The sequence below is a fragment of the Lemur catta genome, chromosome 19, assembly GCF_020740605.2.
Source record: "Lemur catta isolate mLemCat1 chromosome 19, mLemCat1.pri, whole genome shotgun sequence".
Taxonomy (NCBI): domain Eukaryota; kingdom Metazoa; phylum Chordata; class Mammalia; order Primates; family Lemuridae; genus Lemur; species Lemur catta.
The window spans coordinates 21393194-21402780 of record NC_059146.1 but is presented as its reverse complement, the minus strand read 5'-3'; positions in this window follow the sequence as shown (position 1 = coordinate 21402780).

Genomic DNA, 9587 nt, shown 5'->3' with positions numbered 1-9587 from the left:
TATTAGCAGTGTATCAATTCAGGGTTTTGGTTGTCAAGCAACAGAAAATGACTCACTTTTTTTGCAAAGGAATTCATTGCAAAGATTTTGGGTAGCAAGGTCTTGTATATTACAAAATAGCTAGAAGAGAGGTTTTTGAACGTTCTCATCACCAAGAAGTAATACATGTATGGGATGATGGAATGCTAACTACCTGAATTTGATTGTTATACAACATGTACATATATCGGAACATCCAACTGTTCCCCATAAATAGGTACAGTTGCAATGTATTCATACCAATTAAAACTGTAAATACAGAAATAAATAAATACTTGAAGCATAGAAAAAGGATATTGGGCAGCCGGGCGCAGTAGCTCACGCCTGTAATCCTAGCACTTGGGAAGCCAAAGCGGGTGGATCATTTGAGCTCAGAAGTTCGAGACCAGCCTGAGCAAGAGCGAGACCCCGTCTCTACTAAAAATAGAAAGAAATTAGCTGGACAACTAAAAATATATAGAAAAAATTAGCCAGGCATGGTGGCGCATGCCTGTAGTCCCAGCTACTCGGGAGGCTGAGGCAGGAGGATCGCTTGAGCCCAGGAGTTTGAGGTTGCTGTGAGCTAGGCTGACACCACGGCACTCTAGCCCAGGCAACAGAGCGAGACTCTGTCTCAAAAAAAAAAAGAAAAAGTATATCGGATAGCTCATGGAATCTAAGAAAGGGCTAGAGAATCAAGCTCTGAGAATGAGCAGGAACAAAAGGAGAAAAACCAAAGCACAGCGACCCAGAATCAGCCCACTGGGGCAGCCGATTAGGAGGGCTCTGCCGGCCACTGGATGGGAGCATCGCTCTGGGCATCTTTGCCTTAACCTCCCGAGAGCCCAAGTCCCACGTGGGACTCTAGGGGAGCCCAGGACCTATGCCCGTGCTCTACCTCAAAGAGTGGGACACAGGATACCTTTCCTTCCATAGAGAGAGGCAGAACCAGACTTTTTACTGAGATTCAGATTGACAGGAACTCCTTTCCAAACAGGAGAAAGGGTTCATACGCAGAGAGCCAAAAATGACGAGCATGTCAAGCATGCTCTGCCACCTGCGTACCAACCAAGGTGATTCCTAAAATAAAACCTTTCTTCCCACACACTTTTTACCAGGTACCCGAAGTCTTTTTTTGTAACTAAAAGAGACTGACAACCCTGTGGGTGAGAAGGTTGTTATAGGCTGAGTTTTTCTCCAACATTTTATTATGAAAAATTGTCAAACCTACAGAAGAGTTGAAAGAATTTTACAGTGAATACCCATATACGCTCTGCCTAGATTCTACCATTAACGTTTTACTAGTTTGTTTTATCCTGTTATCTCTCCATTCCTCTGCCTCTCCATTGATCCATCTGGGGCGTTTGTGGTACATTTCAAAGCAAGTTACAGAGTGAGTATACTTCAGTTTTAATACTTCAGCAGGTTTGTTGGGGGTTCTTTTCTTTTGTGTTAAAATTTGCATATAGTGAAATGCACAAGTGTTAAATATGCCATTAATTGTGTTTTGAAAATTAAATACCCAAACCCCTATTAAGATCATGGCCATTGTCATAGAAAGTTCCCTCAGGCACCTTTCCAGCTAAATCCTGCTTTTAGCCTAGGGCAGTGGCTCACCCCTGTGGGTCCTGTACCCTATTTGTAGAAATGTGAAATGGTGAATCCCATCTTGAAAACAGTACGGAGGCTCCCCAAAAAACATAAAATAGGGCTACTGTATGATCCAGCAATGCCACTTCTTGCTATAGACCCAAAATAAATGAAAGCAGGGACTCAAAGAGATATTTATATACTCACATTCATAGCAGCATTACTCACAATAGCCAAAAGGTGAAAGTAATCCAGGTGTCTGTCAGTGAATGAATGGATAAACGAAATGTGTGTAAGTACGGTGGAATATTATTCAGCTGTAAAAAGGAAACAAATTCTGACGCATGCTACAAAATGGATGAACTTTGAGGACATTATGCTGAGTAAAATAAGCCAGTCATAAAAAGACAAATACTGTGTTATTCCACGTATGTGAGGTGCCTAGAGTAATCAAATTCAGAGATAGAAAGGTTGTTGCCGGGGGATGGGGGAGGGAGGAATGGGAATTATTGTTTAATAGGTACAGAGTTTCAGTTTTGCAACATGAGACGAGTTCTGGAGGTGGGTAGTGGTGATCATTCTACAGCAACGTATATGTACATGACACGACTGAACTGCACATGCTGTAGAAATGAGTAAAATGGTAAATTTTGCTATGTGTATTTTACCACATTTAAAAATTTTTTTTTAAATGTCCAAGCAATTTTACAAAGTGGGGATTGTTAGCTCATCGTACTGCTAAGAAAACAGAGGCCTGATGATATTTAAGTGCAAGTGCTGCCTTTACTGAAAGGAAGATAAGTCTCAAAGATAATTTTCAAATTTTAATGCCCTACCTTTGTTAGAATTAGTGTGAAGATTTGGATGTAAATATCATTTACCTTTTCTGGCTTCTTTTCTGATCCTGAATGTCATTTGTCTTAGCATCTTATCATTTGATATCTGAGAGAACTGTGTGGGTGTGATTTTGTTCTGTCTTTTATCTTTCTTATTAATTCTTATATTCCTCATACAAATTCAAACAGCTTACCCTCATATAAAATAATTTTCTGATATAAATATACTGGCAGTGGGTAAATTAGTATACAGGAATTTGGTAGCCATTTTCCTGCAGCAACCAAGTTACATTCTTTGATTTTTTTTAACCTGTTTTATCCAAATTTGAAGAAATTTTGCTAAACAAAGCATCTAGAATGAACTCAATAAATCAAATCATCACCGTATTTTGTCATTAGTAACTTGAGAAGAAGAGTCCAGGATGGGGAGAAAACACAAGAAACTTTGTATGGGAGAAAAGTACCATCTCAATTAAACTTGAGAATTCTTAATTTTTAAATAATTTATATTTGTATTTTTTAATAATTTGCGAAATTATTTGGAGAAAAATAAGTCAGATTCTTGTCTTATGGTGTTTAAAAAAAACCGATGAAATAAATGTTTACACGTTAATGAAAAAAGAAAACTGAGGCCAGATCAGGGGCGAGCTGCACAGAGTCCCAGACTTACGCTGTGACAAAGTCCAGAAGTCCAGTGTGGACTCACACCACGTCCCTCCACGCTCACCCACTTTCCCTCTCCAGGCGGTTTCTCCATCCCCCTCGGCAAACACCCCCAGGAGCTGTGGTGATGCAGCAGTGGGCACAGCAGTAGTGCTACTCAGGCATGGAAAGGAACAGGGACTGAGGCATCCCACACTGTGGATGAACCTCGAAAATATTATGCTCCGTGAAAGGACACAAACACCAAAAGCCACGAACTGTATGATTCCATGTATAGGAAATGCCCAGAATAGGCAAATCTATGGAGGAAGAAAGTGGATTAGTGGTTTTGAGGGGCTGGGGGTGGGGGGAGGTGAGAATGGGCAGTGGCTGCTAACGGGGACAGTGTTTCCTATAAGGGGGAGAGAAATGTTTTGGAACTAAACAGAGGTTGTGGTTGTACAACACTGCAAATGTACTGAATGACATTGAATTGTACACTTTAAAAAGAGTTAATTTTATTCTTTATTTTTTTAAAACTTTTTGTAGAGGCGGGGTCTTGCTATGTTGCCCAGGCTGGTCTCAAACTCCTGGCCTTAAGCGATCTTCCCACCCTGGCCTCCCTAAGTGCTGAGACTACAGTCATGAGTCATTGCACCCAGTCTGCTGATTTTATGTTATGTGAATTTTACCTTGATAAAACTAAAATGGTGACATTATTACAGCTACCACTTATTTACTATGTGCCACACACCTCTTAAGCCCTTTGACAGGTATTAATTTATTAATTTATAACCCTTTATGACGTAGGAATGTTTACCAACACTTTTGGAGGTGGATATTCCAAGCCATGGGGTCACCATGCTAGCAAGAGGCAGACCTAGAAGCAGAACCCAGGCTGTTTATTATTGTCCGTCTGTCTGTCTGGCAGCAGAGTCTCTTTTTCTTTTTTTGAGACAGACTTTCACTCCGTCACCCTGGTAGAGTGCAGTGGCATCATCATAGCTCACTCCAACCTCAAACTCCTGGGCTCAATGATCCTACTACCTCAGCCTCTCAAGTAGCTGTGACTACAGGCATGTGCCACCAAGCCGGGCTAATTTTTCTATATTTTTAGTAGAGACGGGGTCCCATGCTTGCTCAGGCTGGTCTCAAACTCCTGGCCTCAACTGATCCTCCCGCCTCAGTCTCCTAGAGTGCTGGGATTACGGGCATAAGCCATCATGCCTGGCCAAGAGTCTATCTTTTTAAAAATGATACTGCCAAGAAAGAGGGAGGATCATGCCGCCAGGGCTCAGGGGTCCCCATTCTTTCATCTACCGTATCAGCTCTACTTTTGCTGCTTTTCTATGTTTAGCCTTCTAAGTAAGGTTTCTGAGGAAGCAAGGATTTCATTGCACTCCCCACAAGCCACAAAAGACAACCAGTGTGAAAGTGAAACAACAAAAAGAATAAAGAGGAAAGAAAAGTAGAAAACCAACTTGAAAAATCGAAATGCTCCTTTTCCTGCCAGCCCAGGGGAGGCGCACCTGCCTGGCATTGCTCAGAGGGGATCCCAAGCGGCTGTAAGGTGATGCTCCCTTTTCCTTAGTCGGTGGCAAATTGCTAAGAGCCTGTCATACTATAAATAAAATGGCTTAATTTTCATCTCACCTGGTAGAGCTAAATACATCTTCAGCATCTGGGCCCACGCACGCTTGCCTGCCAAACTCCATTCACAGACTCACTGCCATACCTAGAATTGCTGAAAACCCTCCAATGGATTCTGTTGCCTGAAAATAAACTCCAGACTCCTCCCCTAGACTTCTGTCCCCTGCAGAGCTGGACTCTGCCCGCCTGGCCAGCCCTATTCTTTAGTGCAGCCCCTCCCTTGCTCACTCCAGCCTGTTGCTCCCCCACACACCAATTTTCTCTCCATTCCTCCAACCCTGAGCTTGTCTCCACCCCAGGGCCTTTGCACATGCTGTTACTTCTGCCTCATACTCTCCTGGCCCCGGCTTCTTCAAATCCTTCAGGTGCCACGTTACATCACTTACCTCAAAATTCCTCCCCTGATTTTTCCAAATAAAACAAGTGACTCTTTATATCTTCTCATAGCTTCTTATCTTTTTCTATCACAGCTCATTTCACAATGTGTAATCATAGAGATAGTGCTGTGCATTGGGATCCCCACCAAAACCTGAAAACTTAAAAAAGCATCAAAGGGAGAACAGGCTGAGGATTGAGAAGGGCATGTCGCTTCTCCGGTCTCCCTCCCACCAAATCCACAATCCCCCTCTAATCATGAGACTACAGCAGACAAAACCAAACTGAGGGAGATTCCACAAAATACTCTTCAAAAGTGTCAAGGTCGTGAAAAACAAGGAAAGATCAAGGAAATGTCACACACAGGCAGAGATTTAGGAGCATGGCCACTAAAGGTAATGTAGGATCCTTGCAAAATGCAAAAATCTTAAGTGAGCCGCAAATGCAGATTTCTGTGCAACTGGAGCCCACATCAAGATACAGAACAAGGCCCATCATCCCAGAAATTCCTTCGGCCCCCTTCCCGATCAGCCCTGCCCCACCCTCCCAAAGAAACCACTGTTCTGACTATTTTTGCCACCATGAATTGGTTTTGTCTGTTCTAGAGCACCATCCAAATGGACTCACATGGTGTGTACCGTTTTGTGCCCGGCTTTGTTCACTCAGCATGATAACTCTGAGACCCATCTGTATTGTTGCACATATCGTTAGTTTGTTCCTTTGTGTGGCTGAGTAGTATTCCATTGTGTGGTTAGATCACAGCTTTTTAACTAGTCTCCTAAGGATAACAGCCCGAGGCTATTATGAATAAAGCTGCTATGAACAGTCTTGACAACTCTCAGTTGTGCATCTCTGTTTCTCCTGGGTAAAGACCTAACGGTAGAATTGTTGGATCATAGGGTAGGTGTAGGAATAGATTTATAAGAACCTGTGTGGACTATTTACACCTTCACCAGTAATGTCAGAACACTTCTGGCATTCTGTCCTTTTGATCTTTGCATTTCAGGCCTGCATAATTATGGCTATGTTGGTACCTCGTCGTGATTGAGCCCAGCCGTATTAGTCAGGGCTCTCCAAAGACAAAGAACCAATAGACTATGTATAGATACATCCCAGGAGATTTATTATAAGAATCGTCTCACGCAATTATGGAGGCTGAGAAGTCCCACGAGATGCCGTCTGCAAGCTGGAGAACCAGGAAAGCTGGAGGTGTGATTCAGTCCAAGTCTGAAGCAGGAGAACCAGCAGCTTTGATGTCCTAGGGCAGGAGAGAATGGATGTCCCAGCTCAAGAAGAAAGGATGAATCTGCCCTTCCTCTGCCTCTTCCTTCTGTTCAGGCCCTCAACAGATTGGGTGGCGCCTGCCCACGTTGGTGAGGGCGGAATCTTCTCTACCCAGTCCACTGACTCAAATGCTAATCTTTTCTGGAAACACCCTCGCAGACACACCCAGAAATACTGTCTTACCAGTTAGCTGGGCATCTCTTAGGCAGTCACGTTGACACATAAAATGAACCACGACATCAACCCATTTAATAAAGTGGTTATAGCTACATATTTGTTCACTGACCACTGAATTGTCTCTCTCTGCGAAGCTCTGTGAGAGCAGAGGTTTTAATCTGTTTAGTTCACTGCTGAATTCCCAGGGCCTAGGACAGTGCCTGGCACATAGTAAGTGTCTAATAAATGCTTGTGGAATGAATGAACAAATGAATGAACGAATGCAGGGTTTCTTTTTTATCAGTGGACCCCAGGGCTTACATAACACAAAGCCTGACAGCTATTAGGTTCTCAATAAACATTTAACAGAAAGAAAGAAAAAGGGGCAGGAGAGGAAGGAAAGAAGAAAGGAAAGAAGGAATGATTGTCAGGATAACTGAACATCTGAAGGCCATTTTTTATGTCCTCCCTGAGAATTTTCTTATTTTCTTGTGAATTCATTCACTTACTTTACTCTCTCCCTATTTGGGAGATATATTACTGCAGTAATGAAAAAAAAATCATCAGCAACCACCATAATAATTAGCTAGTGCCTGTTGATCACTCGCTCTGTGAACACTTTCTGTGTGTTCACTCGATCCTCACGACAACCCTATGGAAGTAGTTGAGATTACTATTTTCATCCTATAGGTGTGGAAACTGAGGTGTAGAGGGCATCTAAGGTCACCCAGCTAGTAAGTGCAAAAGACAGGATTTAAACCAGGTGGCTTGGCTGCCAAGTCCAAGTTCTTTGTCATGCTGATCATAGACTAAAGAGCTTCCTTCAACTGGGTCTTCGCTCAAAGTCACCCAAATGGAAAGAGAGAGATTTCCTGGGCATCTTCTATAAGTAGATCTCTACCACACTCATTCATATCCTGCTTATTGTTTCCTCTTTCCTGAAATTATAGACTCTACTCACCTGTTCATTGTTTATTTTCTGTTTTCCCTACACAAGGATGTCAGTTGCCTTTTTTGCATAACCCCATTTCCCTGGAACATAAAGCAGGGCTTGGAACACAGTAGGCGCTCAATAAGTGTGTGGGGGGACAAATAAGACATTGAAGTATGGCTGACAGTGTAGCATAGATCATTCCTATTTATTGAGGACCCACGATGTGCTAGGCACAGGACCAAGCACTTTGCAATCTCTCCTGGAATCCTTATAACCACCCGGTTCAACTGGTGAGTCTCCCGGAATCTAAGCCACAGGGCACACGTGCTGAATCCTGTAGCCGAAACCTGCACTCACCTTTTATCAGGAGAGGCTGGTCAGGAGGCCATCCTGGAGGAGGTGGCATCACTGCCTCTCCCTGGCTTCCCTCCCACCTCTCTGGCTGCTCCTTTGCAGCCTCACTGTGGGCCCCTCTTCCTCCACTTATCCCTTTCATGCCTGTGCTGCTCCATGCCTGGCTAGAGCAGAGCTTACAAACTAGCCAGCTCCAACCCACGGGCAGGTTTTATTTGGCCCACAAAGCATTTTTTTTATTATTTGAATTGGTTTTAACGTTTAAAAGCTAAGGGATTTTGCTTTTAGAAATATCCAGATTTCTGCCTTGTCTTAGAAATAGGGAACATCTGGCGATGCTGGGTCCCTCTTCCCATATGGCAAGCATTGGCTGAAACAAAATAGCAACAGCCATGTGCTCTGAGCCACCCTCTTCCAGGCATTCTCATGTGTTCCCGGCCCTGAATTAGCACCTGTGGAGCTTGAGATGGTTTGGGAATGGGATTCAGCCAGGGACCCTAGAGATACCTGAGGACCACCGTGGGATAACCACTTGTCTTCCCCAGGAAAGACAGACCCAGGGAACAATGGCAGGAGGAGGCTGAGCCAACAGATTTCTACCAGACAGCATTGCAGATGTCTTATGTGATAGGATGGGTGCCTTGCCTAACACAGGCTAAAGCCATTCTCTAAAGAGGCTTCCCTTCTGGGACACAAACCACATGTGAGAAAGACAAGAGAGATGAAGACAAGACAAAGAGCCAGGGTGAAGAAGAGAGAGAGAAAAAGGGAGATTCAATCAGTTCAAACATTTTTCTCAGGAGAATGAAGGGAAGGGGTGTATGTGCTCATACCTGCATGCATGCTGAGGGCAGGGGAGCAGGAACAAAGCATTGCGCTCCCCCATGGAAGCTGAGATAACTTCTACTTAGTCATAGTTACCCCTTTTCTAACACCAACCGAGATTGTTCTCCAGAGTGTGAGATTAGCGATTGTCAGACTGCAGGTCATGACCCATTAGCCAGTCACAAAACAATTTAGAAGGTTATAGCCTGATTTTTATTTATACAATAGAATTAGGAGAGAATAAAAAATATGCAAAGCATTGAACAAGTGGTCAGAAAGTTTTCACTCTGTCTCTGTGTGTATTTGTGTACGAGATCTCAATGGAAAATGTGTTTCTCAGTGCTGGGCTGTGGCCTCACAAGTTGGAATCCCGGCACTCTTGAATATTGTCCACATGGACAAGCCTGATGCAGGGCCAAGTGGGAGAGGACATAAGTGAATGACTGAGAGGGTTCGACTTGATTCCATAGGCGATGGGGAGCCACTGTGTGCTTTTGAGTTGCAGAGTCACCACAAGCACTTCAGTGTCCCCCATTCTGAAAGATACGTGCCCAGCTGTGCACATCATGGCACTGGGACTCTTCTCCCCATTAGCAAGTCCGGCTGATGCAGCAAACACTGGCTTTGGCTACGATGCAGGAGATTTTCCAAACCAGAGTTTTTAAGACTGGCCAATCTCACCCCTTCCTCCTCATTCTACAGCCAGGGAAAGAGAGACACTAACGTGGGAAATCACTTGCCTCGGTCACTTAGTGCACTTCTGGCTGCTCATCTCAGGATCTTCCTCACCTCCAAGCCTCACGCGGACCATCTGCTGGGGGTGATCGAGAACATGACTCCAGAACCAGAGGCAGCCGGGGTAGTGATGACAAGTGTGTGAATGTGTGTGTGTGTGTGTGTGAGAGAGAGAGACAGAGAGAGAG